At 43.6% G+C, this 20,750-nt stretch overlaps 1 protein-coding gene across 10 annotated transcripts in view; it reads left to right on the top strand.

Annotated features, from left to right (window-relative positions):
- The window catches only part of LOC105180497 (uncharacterized), a 64,611-nt gene that overhangs the window by 27,371 nt on the left and 16,490 nt on the right, over positions 1 to 20,750 (top strand). The window lies entirely within an intron of this gene.

Here is a 20,750-nt window from a genome sequence, read left to right on the forward strand (position 1 = left end):
GGAAACAACGCTGATGTCTCTCGTCCAGTCACTCACCGGCGAACGCGCGAGGAAAGACGGCGCGAAATTTCTCCGCTCCGTCTCGCGACACTCGACCCGTTAATTACAAAGTTGGCGCGTGCGCCTGCGGGCTCGTAGCTGCGCGCGACCCGCCGCCGCCGGGCGTCGCTGGCGTCGCGGTCACGGCAAACATGGCGGGCGCGTGTCGCGTTTGACGGGTGCCGTTGTGGTCGCGTGCGAAGACTCCGGGCACATCTCGAGCGCGAAAGCGTACGTGCGTGCGTGCGTGCGGCGTGCGTGCGGCGTGCGTGCGTGCGTGCGTGCGTGCGTGTGTGTGTGTGTGTGCAGTGCGTCGCGTCGACGGTACATTCGGCCTCGCCGGCCAACGAGGATACGTCGTCCACCCGGCCATCCTGGAGCCCGACGGACCAGGAACGCGCATATACCGTGAGTAAATAAATATCACTTCCGAGATCGGCGCGCTGGCACGCGCCGTCTGTGTAAAACTGCGCTGCGACGAGCCTCTCGTTACACGGTCGGAAATTTCGCTCGGATCCTTCCTCCCCCGACATTTTCCAACGGTCCCGTTCGCGATACCCTCTCTTTCTCTCTCTTTCTCTCTCTCTCTCTCTCTCTCTCTCTCTCTCTGTCTTTCTCCTCTTTCCCTCTCTCTCTCTCTCTCTCTCGCGTCCTCCCCGTCGAGTCGCATTTCTGCACGTCGCCTATCCGCCCGCGATCGCTTCGGCGAGGGTGGGGTCCTTCCCTAGCCACGGCCAGGTAAACATTCGCTCCAGGACACACGGCGGCCCCGCGGGGAGAATTCTCGCCAGTGTCCTCTCGTTTGTGTCGCGGATACGTCCGTTCGCCAGGATCGTCGATCGCGTTCGCGACGCGGGCGCTCACACGGCTCAGCCTCGCAGGTATTTCCTCCACTTGACCACTCATATCGCTGGAATTCCGACGTTTCCACGTCAACACGGTCGCTTCCGAGCACAAAGGACTCCCTCCCTCCCGAGGGGAGCGGGACGGGTAGGTAGGGCCGCTCTACACCTGGATCTCTATCCTTCGTGAAACCTGAAATTTCCCTCTCGCGCGCAGACATTGCCGAGAGCGAGAAGGCGCGCAGGCATTGCGGAGCGAACGTGGCAGAGGTTACACACGATTCTGTTTACGCCGCGTGTCCGCCGCGTGAGTCCGCCTGCCTGCGTGCGTGCATGCGTGCGTGCGTGCGTGCGTGCGTGCGTGCGTGCGTGTCGCCGCTCCCTCGCAGCAGGTGTTTACCCGAACGCGGAGCCCGTGAAACGCGGATGCCCTTACGTCGCGTCGGCGAATCGTCATCGGTGAGCGACGAGAATCGCTCGATCGCTCCGATCATCATCGGCGACGATTGGGTGTCTATTCGGTCAGGCCTGGTCGTCGCCTTTTACGGTTGTCGCACGGTATATTCGCTCACCGAGCGCGCGGCGCACCAGCACCGTCGTCGCGCCTCGTTGTACCTCTCGTTTACACGACACGACACATTCCACATCCGGACAGTCACTTGCCGAACGCGAGTCACCAATCGATGTGACTCGCCGTATCCGGTGCGAAGGGAGTCGAGCGGGCGATCGTTATACCCGTGGACGACATACGAACGCATACATATAGGAATCGTGGCCCCGCTGATGTTCGGCTCGGCTCCTCTCTCCCCTCCCCCCGACTCTCTCTTTCTGACTTGGACTCGTGGGATTACATCCGAACGGCCTTGAGTCGTGAGACGATTCACGACTTTCCTCGCGACTCCTATCGCGAGACCTCGCGATTATCTCCTCGCGAAGAACGGCATCTCGAATTTTGAAACTCCTCGACGGCCGTGTCGACATCCTGCGGAGGCAGGTTCTCCCGGCCGCCACCTGGCGGCCCTCCCTCCCTCCCTCCTTCTCCCTTGGGACCCCTTCGCTATTCGCGCACTCTGCCGTGCGCGATATCGGCGGACGGAAAGATGGTCCGGTTGTGGAGCGGCCTAACGTCGTGTTCAACCAGTCGCTACGTTTTTCCCCGATTCGTAGATTGCGCGACTACTATCGATCAGCGAGTGCAGTCATGTGTATGTGTGTGTGTGCGTGCGTGCATACGTACTCCTTCGGCGCCGTTTTTCTTATAGTCCGTCTTGATACCGCACAGTTGACGCACCGTTCACCGCGCAATATCGTGCTAAAATATTCGGCATCGTTTCGTTGGCCTCTTCGTCGAAACGTGCTTCTGGCTGCGATACTTTTATAGATCCTCCGTTATTCCCGATTATTGTCAGATCGAAGACTCGTCCTTTGCTTCGGTGCACAGGTAAGACGACAATCCGCGGACACTCGGTACAGATTTCGACGGCACTTAAGCCCGTGTCACATTATGGATTGAAGATCAAGGATTGCGGATTGAAGATTAGATTTCGACGAATCAACAAACTTCGTTTTTGATTTACTTTATTCCGATTGGTCAAATTTCAATCTTCAATCCGCAATCCTTGATCTTCAATCCGTAGTGTGACACGGGCTTTATGGGAGGCTCGGATTCGTACCGAAGAGATCGTGTATTATAAGTTATGACTCAACCGATCGAGAACACAACGCGGACCCATATAATCGAGATCACTCGATTGGTCGATTTCGAATCAGCAATTATGCTATCCTCAGCCTCCAACACGTATGGCACCCGATTCTACTTCCGAATCGCTTCTCACTCACAAAAACGTCCAACACCGCGGTGTGAGCACCGCTTTACGCATTGAAAAATATTTTGTATAAATTTTTATATAAAAATATCGTTTTATACGAATTTTATTATATAGATGTATAATAATTTTTTTTACATACTTTTTCATATAAATATATGAACACTCTAAGTGAATACAGGGTGTCCGGGATATTTTGGAAACGAAAAATTGTGAAGATTAATCAGATGAAACTGAGAAAAAAAGCCATTTTGCAAAAATACACACAATAGTTATTAAGTTATTAATGATTGAAAATAACTATATTTGGAGGCTTTTTAATTGATAACTTGAACATTTGCGTACTTATTTGCAAAAATGGTAAAGGATTTTTTGTTCAGAATGACATAACCTACAATTATATGACTAGGATATTATGCCTAGCGACAAGTTCACGATTCAGGATTCAAAGTTCAATACACTACTCGTATCTAAACACAGTTGCCGTCATATAATTATAGGTTAGGGTATAATTATAGGTTGGTCATTCTGACCAAAAAAGTCCTTTATCATTTTGCAAATAAGTACGCTTTTAAGTAAGTTTTCAAGTTATCGGTTAAAAGAGCATCTGAATGTGGTCATTTTCAACCATTATAATACTTAATAATTATAAACTTAATAATTATATCAGCAATTAACTAGTAATTAAGTAATTGAGTGGTTAAGCAATTAAATAATTAACTTAATAATTATACATTGCGATTTTTGCAAAATAGTACTTGACTTTTCTTCTCCGTTTGATCTGATTAATCTTTACTTTTTCGTTTCCACAAGATCCCGGACACCCTGTATATTTTACATGTTCCATATAAATATAATTGATTGCACCTGATAAAGTGCGTTTGCACAATCGACAAACATATGTATATGTATATGCTCAGTTCACGGATGCCTTACCATTAGAGATGTGCGAACTATTCGAATTCGAATAGGAATCAAATACGTTATTGTTTGCGTGCATCAGCTAGAAAACGGGCCATCTGGACCAGTTGTCACGTTTGAATCCTTAACTTGTAATTAACTTAACTTATAATTAATAACTTAATTATAAATTATTCTAAATATTTTACTTTTTTAAGGTGATATTACAACATCAATATTCCCTTTCATATTAAAATCTTCCATCATTATTTGCATGTTTAAGTTAGTCATGTTACATTTTTTAATAACCCGATTCGATTCCATTCGATGCGATTCGGATTCGAGTGAAATTTCATAGATCCGATTCAATTCGAATTCAAATTTAAAAAATGAGATTCGATTCGACATAAAAATTCTTGATTCGCACATCTCTACTTACCGTCGGTAAATCGATAGTTTTATTAAAAGTTTAGTCAGATCGCTTCTCTCCACGCATATGTTTCTCCTTGAAACCGTTGATCAATCTAGAAAGCAGGAGCGTGTCGAGAGAGAAAAAAGTGACACCTCGACAGCTCGACGTTTCACGTGCGTCAGTGATATTAGGTTATCCACTTACGTGGCACGGATGATGATTAGCTATTAATTAATAATGCACATCAATTTTACACATTTACCTCTCTCACTGATCTCTCTCCCTCGCTCGGCGTCCTCCTCGCTCTTATGAAACCGCTGACTGAGCGTCACAATAAGCGTATAATCTTTCCTCGCTGACGCATGAGCGAAACGCACTCAGCTGTCGAAACGTCAGTTCTTCGCTAAATACGTTCCCGCTTTCCAGATTGATCAGTAATCACGAGATACGACGAGATACAGCTGTCCGCGCAAGGTTCCAGCAATTATCGATCAATCAACGGTAAAAAGGACTTGTGCGCGAGACCGCGCGAGTGAGTGTCGTGACCCAAAGAGCGCACGCTTCTCCGCCGAAACCGACGCAGAAGGATTCAATTCCCCGCCGGGTGGGTTTTTGCAGACATTCGACGGAAATTACCGCGGCATTTAACGCGTCCGAGGTGACGATCGGGGCACGGCGCTCGGGAGAAGGACGCTCGCGATAGGAGTGACGGGGGGGATCCCTAATCGGTAATCGCACTTGCCGTCGAGGTGGGTCATTATCCTTTCTCCTCCGCTCAACCCCCTCGCCGCACCGCCGACGGAATACCTCCAGCGGCGAGCGCGAGCGAGTTTAACAATTGCGCCACTTCACTCGCTGAACTGTCAAGTCGCGCCATTAAGGCGTGCGTCTCGTTGAAGTTCGCGGTACGTCGATTAACGCGACCGTACGCGGCGCGTGAACCGTTACGCGCGCGTCTCGCGGAAGAAGCGAGACGCACGCACGCACACGCGTGATCCTGTTACTTATCCTGGTCCTTTTTTATTCGGCCAGTGCGGTGCACGCGCGCTTAGCGGTTTCCAGCGGCGACGACGCCTGGAGTGGTTCGAAACACAAAATTTGCGAAGAAAAATATTTATTTGATAAATATTGTAAATCCATGAATATTTTATCTTATTTATTTATCACTATACTAAAGTAGGGAACTTAAATGCATTAACTTGAAGAATTATTATTCTTTTTAAAAATAATACCGCATATTTAACTGAACTATAACATATAAAATATATTGCTATTACTATTATCATAATAACTAGATTATTTTTATCTTTTTAGCGCTATCTCGTGCGTGCGAGATAGCGCAGGCGTGAGTGAGACTGCGAAAAATTGTTACTTGAAAAGTTGCGAGTAACTGCAGCCAAATTAAAGTTACTTATTTTCTTTGAACATTATATTAAATATTTATAATAACTGTTTTCGTTCTTAAGCGTTCCTTCATTTCGCACGGAAAATTTAATTCGAAAATTGTTCAAGTTTTAAGTATTCCTATTATGTATAATGTTGTAATGCATTTAATAATAATTGATGTGTTTCAACCATAATTTTTTACATTGAAGTATACTTATAAACATTTATTTATAAACCGTGTTACTACATTTCAATAATAAAAAAAGATATCAAATTTTAAAAGGTTCCAATTTCACTAGTAAAATTGAGCACTTAACTTAGTCGTAAAATGTTAAATTGTCGTAAAATGTTAAACTTAGTCGTAAAATGTTAAATACTTTATGTCCAATAAAACTTTTTAACCCCTTGCCTGTGGATGATGTGTATAGCCGCATGAAAAAGTCGTGCCACCAGTGTGGATGACGTGTATACACGCATCGAAGAAAAAAAATAGTAAAACTATTGTTTTTGGATAAAGGTGGGTATCTGTATGTTTTTGGAGTCGCTGAATCCGAATTTGATATCAAAATTTCGAAATTCAAAATGGCAGATCCAACATGGCGAGTCAAAATTATAAAAATAATCGGATTTTTATGAAAATGGGTATCTATATGTTTTTGGGGTCGCTGAATCCGAATTTGATATCAAAACTGCGGAATTCAAAATGGCGGATCCAACATGGCGAGTCAAAATTATAAAAATCATGAAAATCTGATTTTCAAAATTTAGATCCGCCATTTTTAATTTTAAAATTTTGATATCAAATTTGGATTCAGCGATCCCAAAAACATATAAATACCGACTTTCATTAAAATCTGATTATTTTCATAATTTTGACACACCATGGTCGATCCGCCATTTTGAATTTTGAAATTTTGATATCAGATTCGGATTCAGCGACCCCAAAAAGATATAGATACCCACTTTCATAAATATCCGATTATTTTCATAATTTTGACCCACCATATTGGATCCGCCATTTTGAATTTCGGAATTTTAATTTCAAATTTGGATTCAGCGACTCCAAAAGCCCTTATTATAAAAATATCATAAAGAAAATTCGACATTTCTTCCAACACAAAAATGGCACGACTGGTACATTTCTGCCTCCACAGTCAAGGGGTTAAAATAAGTCCTTGGAAAAGGGCGTGTAGTTCAATTGATAGCTTATTAGTGGAAGAACATGGTATAAAAATTTCGAAGCTTTGGAACAAAGTCGAAAATTTGATTATTTTTCGCGTCTTTCGCCGTTCGAACTATCGTGCTGCGACGGCAGCCGATATCGCGTCGCGAATCAGTTCCCGAAGTCGAAGCGAATCTCACGATCGGCTGTTCCGAGATGCTGATTTTGCGCATCGCCTTCCCCTCCCCTCCCCTCGCCAACTACACCGGCGGAATCCTCCTCTGTTTCGGATAACGGATCGACAAAGATCGATCATCGAGCAGTCGCGTGTTGGCCTCTCGACTCCGATCCCGAAGAGACACGATCGGTCTTGCTCTCGGATGATCCGGCGGTGATTTGCGAGACGTTGCGAGTGAAGCCGGTGAAATTTCGGCCCCCTTGCGAGAGTCGCGCTTCGAGATCAGCAGCATCTGCAGAACGAGCGCTTGCAAACCTCGCGGCTCACGCGACTCATGACCAAGTGCTTCCAAAGAGCGCGTTCCGATTTCTTCCAACGAGGAACTTCCCACCGGAGAACCTCCCGACGGACGAGAACCGCGTTTTAACGTCCATGTGAGAGACGAAGCGGACACGGGACTGGAACGGGAATCTGTGCAGCAAGAATCTTTCATCACGAATTTACGAACCTGATGGGACCCATGTGTCCCGTTAGTGACAAAAGGATCAGAGGACAGCTCTTAATCCCTTAACACACCACTTGATAAAGCTCAACTTAAGGTTGTGTAAGCTGCACGAGAAATATTTACACTACTGAATATCACAAAGCAGTGTGTGAAGCAGGCAAGCATAACCCTTAAGAGCCTACCATCAACTATCAGCCCAAGCTGACTCTTGTTATTGCTCTTGTCTTTGACTCTTCTTGTTATTATTGCTTGTACAGGGTATCACAAACCACCCGTATTTTGTAAACGCGACATTTTAGAGAAAAATGTTTCGGACAAAAGTTGTATGGTTTCAAGGGGGACATAAAACAAAACTATATCAGTTTGTTTGCAGATGGCGTCACTCTCGAGATATTCGCTGATCATCAATTTTCTTAAATGGAAATTCTAATTTTTTATTGTATCATCTTTCCCTGTCGATTAATTTGAACAACTTTTGTCTGAAACATTTTTTATTTGCTTAATATGTTTTGAGGTATTTAAGGAAAACTTGGTAACTTTCTCAACATTTAACTTACGACATCTCGCTAACTATTTGTTGAAAGAAAAATAGCGCTAAACTTATTTACTTTATTTAGTCTCAAGAATATACTGCGAAAGTGTCTTAACTTTTGTTAACTTATCGACCATTGGAAATTTCAAAATTATTAAATTAACAAAAGTCAGGGCGCTGTTGTAACAATATATTCCTGACGTTAAGTAGAGTAAAAAAGGTCTGGTACCACTTTCTTCTGATAAATAGCAAGATATCGTAAGTTAAATTGCTTGAAAAAGTTGCCAGGTTTTTCTCAATTACAAAATACCTATAAAATTAATGTGGTTACGTTTCTTAATAAGATCAAAAATTCGCATGGGGTGCAAATCTCACGCGTGGTAGCCTTTAAGGGTTAACGAGCAACGACAAAGCGAAATACAACGACAATCGTAACGACAAGCGTATAATTCCTGGAGACATCTCGCAGACGTCGAAATGTGACATACGAAACAAACGACTTGTCCCCCCCAGACGTCTTTGTGTGTCAAGGGGTTAAGAGCAGCCTCGTCGGCCCCCGAGCCCGAGAATTTATTTATTGTGTAACGGTGGTGCCGTTAACCGTGCACCGTGCGGGGGTTAACCTCGCTTCCGCGACCCTGTTCCGCGTTTATTCTCCTCGTATTGTGTCGATCGTGTCAACGACGCGCCGCATAAGGGGGCAAGGATAATCCCCTTCCCCTCCCCCGCCGTCGTCACGTATTCACAGCCGATTTTACGTACGCGCTCTTCTCCCCCCTCCCCCCGTCTCGGACTGATATCTGGAACGTAACAGGTTCTTTTATGGTGCCCCCTTCGTCCCGCTCTCCCCCCCCCCTCTTCGACGAGGCTTTCCGCCTCCTCGCATAATTTATCGCACTCGCGCGCGTGGGCGAGCGCGTGCGCACACTCGAGAGGCCACTTGCGACTCCTGCGACTCGCTGTCCATTTTCGGAAATCCGGCCCCCCCCTCCCCCGCTTTCCTCCTTTTCCTCTCTTCTTTTTCCGTCTCTGTCGTTATCGCTGTGCGATATGCGCTATAAGAGGAGAGAAAAAATTTGCGGACTTCGTGTCCGCGTCCTCCTTCTCCCACGGGACGTCCTCTCATTGTCCTTCCTACGAGCGTTCACCGTGTGTGTGCGAGAGGCGACAACGCGTTCGCGCGGCTCTCCGTCTCGTGGAGATTATTCGAGGCGATTTAGAGATGTGGAGAAAAGAACAGAGAAGAGGGATTAGTCTCGCGGAACGTTGCTCCGGAATATCGGACGCAACGTACGGCTTATTTGCGTGTGCCTGCGTTCCGTTACTTGTTAATTGCACGCTATTAGGCCACGCAGGAGTTTGAAAATCACGACACACTATGCCGGTACGGCACCTCATCTTTGAGCACCGCGGGTTTTAACGAAACGCAAGTTTTATTCACACCCACACAATAGTTGTACGATTAGTGGCAGGTTGTATCAATAATTTCAGCGAATTAATTAGGAAAAGAAGGAATATAGCAATGAAAAATATGAGCTGCTAATTTCCCGTAATGTCGCAATCTCCAAAAGAGAGAGCCGTTTTTATTACGAAATCTCAGTTCTGTAATTCCTGATATGTTCCGTAGAATTCCGGTCTTTGATTCTTCTTCTGGTCTTCGTTTTTATGCAATTTTAACTCGGAGTTAGCATGACCGAAGCAAAGTATTGATCGTATAAAAGTAATTTTAAAGAGACCGATAAGTAGAACTAGAGAACTGTAAGATTCTATAATTGGAACGGTTGTTTTTTTTTTTTATAAATTAAGATACTACGGGAAACAGGCACTTTTTTTTAATATTATATATTTTTAGTATTATATAATTCGGCAGAAATATTCATATAACTTTTGTCTGTCGTGGGTGCTAATGGGACGTTAAAAAGTGCGGTACTAGAAGATGAGGTGCACTGGCCAACTTTGCACTGGCGCACACTATCGCGGAATTTGCGAGCATGTGGCTACAAAGAGAGAGAGAGAGAGAGGGAGAGAGAGAGATATTTTAGATGTTTACACATTGCTGTGCATAGTTGACACGGTCTTCACGTTTACGAACACGCTCGTATTGCATCGTCTTTGATATTGGATCGATCGTAAATAACTCTGGACGAAGATACCGAAGGCTTATCGATTCCTTCTCAAACATTCGCGGAAGACGATCAATTGAGAACGCCAGATATTATTAATAATGACGAATATATAAAGTAAATATCTCAATCAATGACAGTGTCCCAATTTATGACAATTGCATTTTTTTCTAAGATGCTTAGTTTTCGAAATATTTTGCCATCCCGATACTTTTTATACACCTTGTATAATTTGTTTGATATCTTAGAAATTGATATGATTTAATATGAAATGTCCGTTTGTTAGATCTGTGTCGTTATTCCTTGACTTCTTTAAAACTAAACTGGGTCACTAAATTGAGTCACTCCTGAGGAAATATAAACAAATCTTTTCGTAAATTAAAAAATATAACACGACCTTAGATGTGCAAGCTTTCAAACAAAATCAGTTTTGTGTACTTAGTATATATAAGTAACTTATTAATTTATTTATAATTTATTAATTTATTTATAATAAATTAATTTATTTTCGCGACGAGCTTACTTGGTCGCTAATTGGAATCTTACATGTTAAATAAAGTTTCATTGTCAAATATTCGAAAGTACGAAAAGAAAATGACAGAAGGAAATAAAAAGAAAAAAAGAAAGAGAGAGAGAGAGGGAGAAGAGAAAGAGAGAGAGAGAGGGAGAAAAGAAAAGGAGGAAGAGAGGAAAGAGAAACAAAGGTTACTTACGATTCGAGCCGGCTATGTTTGATACAGAGCAACAGCGATAAAAGGGCAAGCGTACACACGATTGCATACGTGTAATATGGCACAGCATTCTATAGAACGACACAAGTGCACGCAATCTCATGCATATTTATCCGTTCATACGTCATACACCCGTCGTAACGAAGAAAGAAAAACTTTGCGCGCTACTTTAACCAACGATACAGAATACAGCGACGTACTCGTGTAAATATTCCGCTTTAAGGGGGGAATTACGTGCGGAAGACCGTTTTCAAGGTTCTATTCGTGAATTTTTTTAACAGAAACGGTAAGACCAATGGCTTGAAATTTCCACAGCGTATTCATTAATGTTCAAGGTATAAAATAAATTTTATTGAATCACAAGAACCGATTCGATTTGTAATTATAGATAAAAATGCAGTCATCCGTTTGCGAGATCTATATTTCCTGTCGACACAATTTCGGGCCTCTCACTATTCTGAAACCAAAAATGTGAAAGATTTTTAAAATATACGATTGCCATTATAGATGGAACGAAAATGAAGGCAGTGAAAACAAGTTTGGAAAAATAATGACTGCACAAAAAAAGTATCGAAAATGAAACTTTTTTCAACTTGTAATCACGTTTAAAAAAATAAATAAAATGTAACTATGTTCGAGGTATGGGCGAAAATTATATATCTACTGTATATTGTGTAAAAATTTCAAGTTATTCGGTTCAGTAGTTTTTGCGTAATCGTGTCGGCAGTTTAACCATTTATCGCCTACTGCTAACTATATCGTTACCAGAAACGCATTTAAGAATCCATAACTTAGTCAAAAAAGGAGATATTTTCGTTTTCTTTGCACCACTGTAAAGATGAATTCTTCTTCTAAAAAATGGTATATAGATTGTATGTAGATTCGGTTTAGTCTGTTTTTAGCTCAGTTTTGTCAAATTCCAAGTAGGTATAGTTAGCATTGTTACTGATATCTAGAAGTGCACTATAAATGAATTGATTGGTATCTGTTATAATTGTATACATTTGGAAGCTTTCTCAGATGCAAAATGTGAAATTAAAAAAATACAGAAATTCAAAATGGCGAATCCAACATGGTGGAACACGAAAATCAAGCTATTTTCGTGAAACCTGGTGACCTATAGTTTTTTATGCGGCGGAAAATGAAGGGACGATTGACTATCTAAATGGTGATCTATAAGATATTCTTCCGAAATAGTAAGCTTGACGCTCTGAATGACAAACTTCACTCACAAGTATAGTAAAGTTCCAGCTCAAAAATGTCAAGCTGACTATCAGAGTTACGTCGAATAGATTACCCTCCATTTTTCTCTGTATAGGTTGCTCGTTTCATATATGCTTTTAGGATACAAGTCATATTTATCAATAAACAAAAACGAACGATAAAAAAAACCAATATAAAATTCTGATATTTTTTTGGTTGGATCACTACTTATAGTCTCAGTTAAAAAAAACTCAATTCAAATTTTATTCTTAAAACACTTATAAAAAAGTCAGGCAGGTTAAAGGGTTAAGAAAATGGCGTTTCCAGATAAACGCTTAAAGTTCAAAGTTTTACGTGTACTTTCCGTATAGATAGTAACAAATTTATTTTATACCTTGAACATTAACCTTTTCGGAGCGAACCATCAATACAGACTGCGCGATATTCACATGTTAGTCTCTGCAACTGGTTGTCCACTGACTACTGACCAAAACAGTATCTGAAGATTCTTAGGGGTTGAAAAAATAAATAATTGCAAATAAATTAAAAATATCCAGTATTTCATCTATTTTAAGTGGTTTTTTAAGCTATTTTTAATTTACTTAATTTGCACATTCCTTCAATAATAATTCGTGAAAAAAGTGCAAAATTGATAATAAGGAACAAATTTATTTTGACAATTTTAACACAATGAGAACAAAGATAATATAAACAAATAAAGATAGTAGAAACAATTTAATAATTAATTTGTGAGTGATATATTCTAAAACAGTTAAAGTGTTACAGTAAGAAAAACGTAGATGGCGTATATTTACGGCATTCGTATATATTGATAGACTTGTGAGAGCGTATAGAGATACGCCTTTCGTGTATATGGACCGACTTGTGAGGGCGTATATATATACGCCTTTAGCAGTGAAAAGGTTAATGAATACACTGCGAAAATTTCAAGTCCATTGATTCTACCGTTTCTGTTAGAAAAGTTCGTAAAAATAGCCTCGAAAACGGCCTGTTCCGCGTGTAATTCCCCCCTTAGATATCCGCGATCGTATCGTTTTGCGCTTAGCGACATTAACAAAGCAGGAGTCTCGGAAACTGGCGCTCAAAATGATATAATTTCCAAACAATGACACACATATCAAATACAACGTTGCTCGTTTCCCGTGGCTCACCGGCGCGATTATAAAGAACGCTCGTAATTCCGCGCTCCGATCGGTCTCGCGCTTCACTCGGCGAGGCAAAGTGCTCTCGCGACGTACTCGAGTCTCACGCGATCTTCCTGCGACATCGAGAATAATTGCCGAGGCTCGTCGTCGTGAGTCAACGACGACATTGGAATGTTTTTCGTCGGCGTCTCGCACATTCGCGATTCGCCTGACGTTCGACCGCCGCCGTCGTCGCGTGCGGAACGCCGGCTTCATTTTTATTCATATGTGTTGAGTCATGTGGATAGGAGCGAGGTATGCCCAACGTGCACTTCCTTTATTTCTGTCTGGGCCGAGAGAAGCGCGACTCGAGATCGCGATTTGTCCCGAGAAAAGCATACGGAGGAAACTCCACGTGGAAAACTACAAAGCCGGGAGGGGGGGGGGGCTTGATCGTCGCAGAGACGTGTCTTCGGCACGACCGTCTGAAAGTCTCTCACTCGGACAGCCGCCTGTCCAGAGGAGAGGAGTTTCCCCTCCTCCGATCCTACATCGTCGTCAAGCAGAAATTCTGCTGGTGCACCGAATTGCACGCCGGGAAATTCCGCGGCTGCTGAACATCGCCGAGCTCTCGTTGGCCCTGACCGATCCGATCGTCGTTCCCAGAGCAAGAACGCGGCGGCCGGAAGAGTCATTTGCATAGTTACTTCCGCGACGCCGTCATTACACAGCCTCGGCATAAGAACTCGCCTGCGTTGCTGATCGACGACATGCCTTCGATTCCTCCTCAGCGGAGATTTCCACGGAGGAGGAGCAGCCGCTTCTGCAGGATTCGGCTTGGCCCGAAAAATTCGTCGTACCGTAATCAGCCTGATCGGAACGGACGAAGAGAAAAGGGGACAGATGGGAAAGACATGTCGTCTCTTAGAAAAAGAGCAAGAGATAGAGAGAGAGAGAGAGAGAGAGAGAGAGACAGATGAAAGCAGGCGCCTCTTGATTTAGCGCTTCTGACACAATTTTTCTCAGACGATCGTCGCGACGTCCTCTCGCGCCCCTCGTTCTTCTTCGCCGCTTCTCCGTCGGCTCGTCGCGCGGAGAGGAACGGGGGAGCGAAAGAGTGAGAATGGTTCAAATGTCACTCTGCTTTATTTTCGTTTATATATAGACACGGGAGAGTTCAGCCGGTGTCACTTACCCCTGAATACTGGCGACGCCTCTCGTCCGATGATTTTCAGAAGGTGGAGCCTGGAAAATTGTCCTCGCCGGCGGGAAATCGCTCGTCGCGACCGCGCTCCGCTGCTTCCGCGGAGAAGCACGCTTCGCGCTGTCTCCCTCTCCCTCTCTCTCTCTCTCTCTCTCTCTCTCTCTCGTCTCCTCTCCCCTTTCTTTCTATTTCCTACGGAACCTACGCGCGCCTTTCCTCGCCGTTTCCTCGCCCCGGATGGGCATGACGGAGAAGCCAACGCCGACATATCCGAACCGCCGCCGTCGTCGTCTAGCCGCGCGACACAGTGGCTCTCTATTTTAGGCTGCTCTCCCCACGTTCATTTACCGTTCATTTCGTAACTTAATATACCTCGCCGCGGGCTCTCGACCGCGACGTTCAGCTAGAATTTCCATATTCCCGCGACATTCACACGACAACGGACGCGAGTGAGACGATTGTCCGAAGTTGTCGCGCGTCTGCGATTGTTACACGAGATAACGGAGCAAGTGTCTCGGCGACTCTCGGCTTCTCTCTCTCTCTCTCTCTCTCTCTCTCTCTCTCTCTCTCTCTCTCTCTCTCTCTGCAGCGTATCGCTAATCTCATCGGATTCATCATTATTGTCGTTTAAACACGCGAGATCTCTCTGTCTCTGTCTCTCTCGACGTGCGCATTTCGCTTCGCTTTTCCGCATGGCGGACTCGGACGCTCTCGCGCAGAAATAAACGTTTTCCCGGCTTCGCTCGCGGGAAGTGCGGGAAACCTCGTGTCAATGTACTCGGCGACCAGCCGGGACGAGACAAGACGAGACACGACGAGAAACCATGAGAACGAACGGCGCTTTATATCCGGAGCACGCGCGCGACAGACGCGAAGCTACTTTCTTGGAAAGGTGCTTAATTGGATGATGGAGAAGGATTAAAATGGAAGCGTAGCCGGCGTACGAAAATTATCGCGATAAAAATTACCGGAGTAAATTTATAGTAATAATAATCGTTCGCGAGACAAGCACCGTAACGTTGAATCGTCGGAATAGAGAGAACCGGCCTCAGGTCGAAGAACTTTCGTTGTTTGACAATGCGGGAGTTTGATACCTTGATACTCGGTTGATGCCTGCGTCTCTGGTCGACGTGGAGAGAAAAGAAAGGAGAGAGGGAGGGGAGGAGAAGAAAGCGTGAAATAATTACAAGGCAAAAAAATATATATATATATATATATATTAGGAGTATAATCTGGTTTTGAGGGTTTTGCAAAAGGTCGCACTGATGTCAGTTTTGTCGAAGACATTCCAAGCACAGCTATTGTTTCTTAATGCTTTGATACTAATCCATGATATCTAGTCATTTACTAACAATAGATGCAGAAAAAGTTGTGTTAATACCATCTTAAAAGTGGAGCTTTCTAAAGAGTGTTTTCGATATGCATTGCTTTTGTTTTTTCATCAGAAGAAAACGACGGCTGAAAGTCATGGAATTCTGATAGAAACTTGTGGTGATGTTGCTCCATCAATTAAGACACGTGAATATTGGTTTAGACGATTTGGAAAAGTGATTTCAATATGAACGACAAAGATCGCCCGAGACAACCCAATAAAACGTGAGAATGCAGATTTGCGAGCATTATTGGACGAAAATCCAGCACAATCCACTTCAGAACTTGCCAGAGCATTAAATGTTGATCGTATAACAGAAGTACTAAACATAGTATGGGAAAGGTTCACGAAGAAAGAAAATAGGTTCCACATAAGATATCGGAAAATGCCCTTGCGAATCGGTTGAACATTTGCACTTCGTTAATCGCCAGACAAAAAATGAGGAGTATTTTGTGTCAAATTGTTACTGGGGATGGAAAATGGATCTATTTCAATAATCTCAAACAAAAAATTCATGGATTGATTCAGACCAATCAGGAATATTCACTTCGAGGCGCAATATTTGATTTGATAATGATTCAAAGGTATCGCTGTCTATTTGGTGGAATCAAGAAGATGTTGTATACTATGAACCGTTAAATCCGAATGAAACTGTCACTACTGATTGTTATCGATGACAATTATACAAATTGAAGCGAGCATTGGACCAAAAACGATCATCAATTGCGAGTAAACAACGTAAAGTCATCCTTCTTCATGACAATGCTCGACTTCATGTTGCATTATTAGCGAAGTAAACGCTGTTAGAGCTGGAATAGGAAGTCTTACCGCATATTCTCCAGACATTGCTCCATCCGGTTATTCTTTGTTCCGGTCGATGCAACATGCTCCAGGGGATACACATTTTCATAACTTGGAACAAGTGCGAAAATTTGTTGGAAATTGGATCAACTCCAAAGAAGAATCTTTTTATCGTCGCGGAATCCGTCTCTTGCCAGAAAAATGGGAGAAAGTTGTAGGAAACGAAGGAAAATATTTTGATTACAGTATTCGTCCGTTATCTTGTTTAAGTCAGTTTTTGAAAAAAAAAAAAACCCTCGAAACTCAATCAAACTCCTAGTATATCTATATATTTATAATATATAGTAAATAAATATATAATATATACTTATAAAATATATTTATAATATAATTTTATAAATATATTTATAGTATATTTATAGTATATTTATAATATATCTTTATATATTTATATATTTATAAAAATATATACATATACACAAAATATATACACGGAAAGAGTCTCCATTTGTATAAAAAAAAATAAAAAAATAAAATAAACGAGGTCTCAGTTATCACGGCAGAAAACGCTTGATTTGCCTTTGGAGTTGACACTACGTCGATCGTGGACTCGTTGCCGAGACATTTCGTGAATATTCCAGTTCACTGCTTCGCGGAGAGGAGCAGCCCGAAGCGCAGTTTCTCAAACCAAATCAAGCATTTCTCTCTACATCGTGAAAGCCTAAAATATATCACGATAGAAAACATTCGTGTGAGTACTCGACCGCGTTAAAACTCGGTTGAGAAAACACAATTGCCTGGATATAGAAATCTGCCGCGCAGGAGGAATTTTCGTTGCACTCGAGATTTCTCCTGGAACGGCACGGGGAGTGCTTTTTCCCACGTAGAAAACAAAATAAAAATAAGTAAAGATCGCGGTCTCGTTTTCAGCGATTCTTCCGCAATCGGACGAATCCGACAGCGATAAACCCGAAAGATCACGACGGTGCCGCGAACGAGAGAGAGAGAGAGAGAGAGAGAGAGAGAGAGAGAGAGAGACCGACTCTCGACTACTTCAGGTCGGGTCAGGTCGTTAGCGTTCACGTTAACGTGAGAGAAGAGTCGCTGACATTTCGGAATACTGAGTGTCGGGGTAAACGAAGCGGGGAAGCCGCGGGTCCTTTCTCATCGACGACATATCCCGGGCCTTGTCGGTTTCGATTACCGAGACCGTAAATTTCAGCCGTTCAGCCGCGACTGCGCCTCGCCACCGAAATAGAATAATGACGGAGGAGAAACCCTTGCCCGGATTATCCCGCTTCTTCCGGAAGGACGTCGCCGTCGTTTCGTCTCGCGGCCATCTGTTTGCGGGGATCGTGATATCCCGGAAATTTATCTGACAATTTACCCTTTCGCGTTTACGCGCAGCGTCAACCGTCTGCGAGGAACGATTCTTTCAAGCAGTCGCCGCGACATCTCTGCAGTCCTGACTTCGAATTTTCTCCTCACAAACGATCCTCCAGGACTTGAGAGCGCGAAGAGACTTCGCGCTCAACTCGACGTTCAGCTTCCTCCTCGTAAGTTCGATCCTTCTCCTCGAACGCGCGCGGCTCGTTCTCGAGAATTATTCAACAGGGGGGGGGGGGCTTCCCGCGCTCTTCTCCTCCTGGAGAAAGTTGCCACGTCGAATAGCCGAGTACACTCGAGTGAAACGTGTAACAGCTTTTTTACACACGCTAACTGTATTCTCTTACGGCCGAAAGCAACACGTCGGGTGCGTGCTCGGAAGCAGACAGAGCTTGCGTCGCGTAACCCCGCATGGAAAGAGAAACTATTACGCAGGCCATAAAAGTACTTGCGGATTAACGGTCCGTAAAAGACTACGATGACAGAAGCCAAATGGGGTTATTAGCTCTCGCGGTGGTTTACAACACTTATCCGCTCGCCCGCACGTAAAATCGAAACTGCTGAAGCTCATGTTCTTTGAAACGCGCTTTCCGGTCGTTTATGGAACGTCCTCTCTCTCTCTTTCTCTCTCTCTTTCTCTCTCTCTCTCTCTCTCTCTCTCTCTCTCTCTCTCTCTCTTGCATCAAGACACACTCGTTAAATGTGACACAAAGGATAGAAACGGGGGACGAGAGCCTCAGCTTTTTCGTCCACATTTTGCCAAAATACCGTGCTCTGACTGGTCACGCCCAATGACTCTCTGAGGGCTGCTTTTTCAATCATGGTTTAAACTAAAGATTATCTCTGATCCTTCCTTGATCCATAAACCTAGTTTTATATCTTAGGTGTTTTCTCAAGCATACGCTGAAGACAGTTTAGATAAACCTTTGTTATTCTTAAGTTGACAGCGAAAAGTCATCGCGGGTCACTTTTAGACACGTGGAGATTTAATTCTAATATGAGTGCAGTCTCTCTCTCTCTCTCTTTCTCTCTTTAGGGCATCCACACAACGTGAAAATCTTGCAATATTGTAAAACTTTTCATGAAGTCTTTGAATATTTTCTCCTGTACTCGGAAATTTTACATATACAGGTCTAAGTTGAGTAATTGCCCTTGAAACTTTATTAATTATTTTACTTGCTGTACTTTTATGAACACTAACAAAGTCGCTAACGCTTATCAAAAAAGATCCACTAGTATAAAATCTTAGTATAAATGTTAGTAATATCATTTCATACTTGCTGAAAAAGCCTGATTTCTGGAAAAAATAAAAAAAATACAATATGAATAAATTTTATATTATTTTATATTCGTATAATATTCATTATTGGTAAACACCATATTCTGCAACTAGTTAATTAGTTAAAACTGATATAATTGAAAAATATTCTATATATATCATTTAATTTATATGACATATTAATACCTTTTGGTTGGTGATTGAACAGCGTCTTGAATTTTTTCTATTAACATATGAACTGTAGCTTTGGATGAGCGAAATCTTGGAGGAGATTCTTTTTATCCCATTTCAAATTTCAAAATAATTCGGTCTTCGCCTTACAACACGATTTTTTCTCATGTTGATATATTTTATATATCCTAAAATATCCTCATCTTCATTACTCTCTTCATAATATTCTTCGTCAAACATCGTAACAAATATTTTATTTACTTTTACAAATATTCAACAATATGATTTTAAATATAATAATAGAAACATTGTATTGTGTGTATGTAACGACGTTTATTAATCCATTAAACAACGTTTAAACGGTCATCATTCATAGTTTAGTTAAACTATATTTTAAACTACGTTTTATTCTGATTTATCCATTGAAAAACAGTCTAATGCTTTTGAACAGAGTTTAAACTTTGACCTGAGTTTAAAACATTATGGAAAAACCAGCCCTAAATCGCTTCAAGCGGAATCTTGCCGAAAACGAGCGAAGAGCGGCGACATTTTCACTCTCGAAGCGATAATGAAAATGTCGCTGGCAACAGACCGACTCCGAACAAGCGAGTGTCACTCAGTCGACTTAGCGAGCATCAGACTCGCTCTTCAAGTTCGTGCAAAAGTACTCATTCGGCGTACCAGAGGACGGAGAATTCATCGAGCGTGAGGCGAATCGCCCGCGGAATCGACCGCGCGGCTTTTCCAAATTCATGAAACTTTCCCGCGGCAGATTTCAAGAATGCACCCTGAAGAGGTGGAGATTCGCCGTGAAAAGCCTCCTTTGCCTCGACCGCGACACCGGGCCGCGCGTGCCGGGCACGTGTACGCTCGTCCGCGCGTTAATGTCCGCGCGGAGAGCGCAGGAGAGGAGACAGGAGAGGCGAAGAAGAGCGAGAAGCGCGCGGCGGCGGCGGCGCGACAGAAGAAGACGAGGAGAGCGCGGAGAGACGGCGGAGGAAGCGGCACCGTGTGCCATCGTGGTTTTTTGAGTGTTCCAAAAATACCGCCGAGACTCGGGGGAAAGATAAAGAGAAGAAGAACGGCCGATGCGCGTCGGGCAGGACCGAGTGAGAAAGAGAGAGAGAGAGAGAGAAAGGAGAGCGAGAAGGAGGATGCGCCCCTGGCGGCCGCGCGTGGTGCAACAGAGAGAAAACGCCAGTCCCCCGTGACTATTCATCCGAGAAACGTGCGATCGGGAGCACACCGGCAAAGGGCACCGCTAAAAGGAAAGAGAGACCGCGAAGAAGCGCGAAGGAGATTCCTCCGTCGCGAGCGCGGTTGCGACGGGGATAAGTAAATCGGCGAGAAGAGATGCGCGTGTCCTTCCGGCCGCACGAGGACCAGCCGAGACGAAGGGCCGACGCAGCGCTCGCGATAAGAAGGAGGTGTTGGTAACGTAATTCAGTCTCGCAGGAAGAGGAAAGGGTCAAGCGAGGGAGAGGCTTGACTGTGGATATCAATCTGAGAAAGAGATAAGGCTTGTGATTCCCCTCAATTTCATTTCGCTTGAC

The sequence above is a fragment of the Harpegnathos saltator genome, unplaced genomic scaffold, assembly GCF_003227715.2.
Source record: "Harpegnathos saltator strain DR-91 unplaced genomic scaffold, Hsal_v8.6 scaffold425, whole genome shotgun sequence".
NCBI classification, from domain to species: domain Eukaryota; kingdom Metazoa; phylum Arthropoda; class Insecta; order Hymenoptera; family Formicidae; genus Harpegnathos; species Harpegnathos saltator.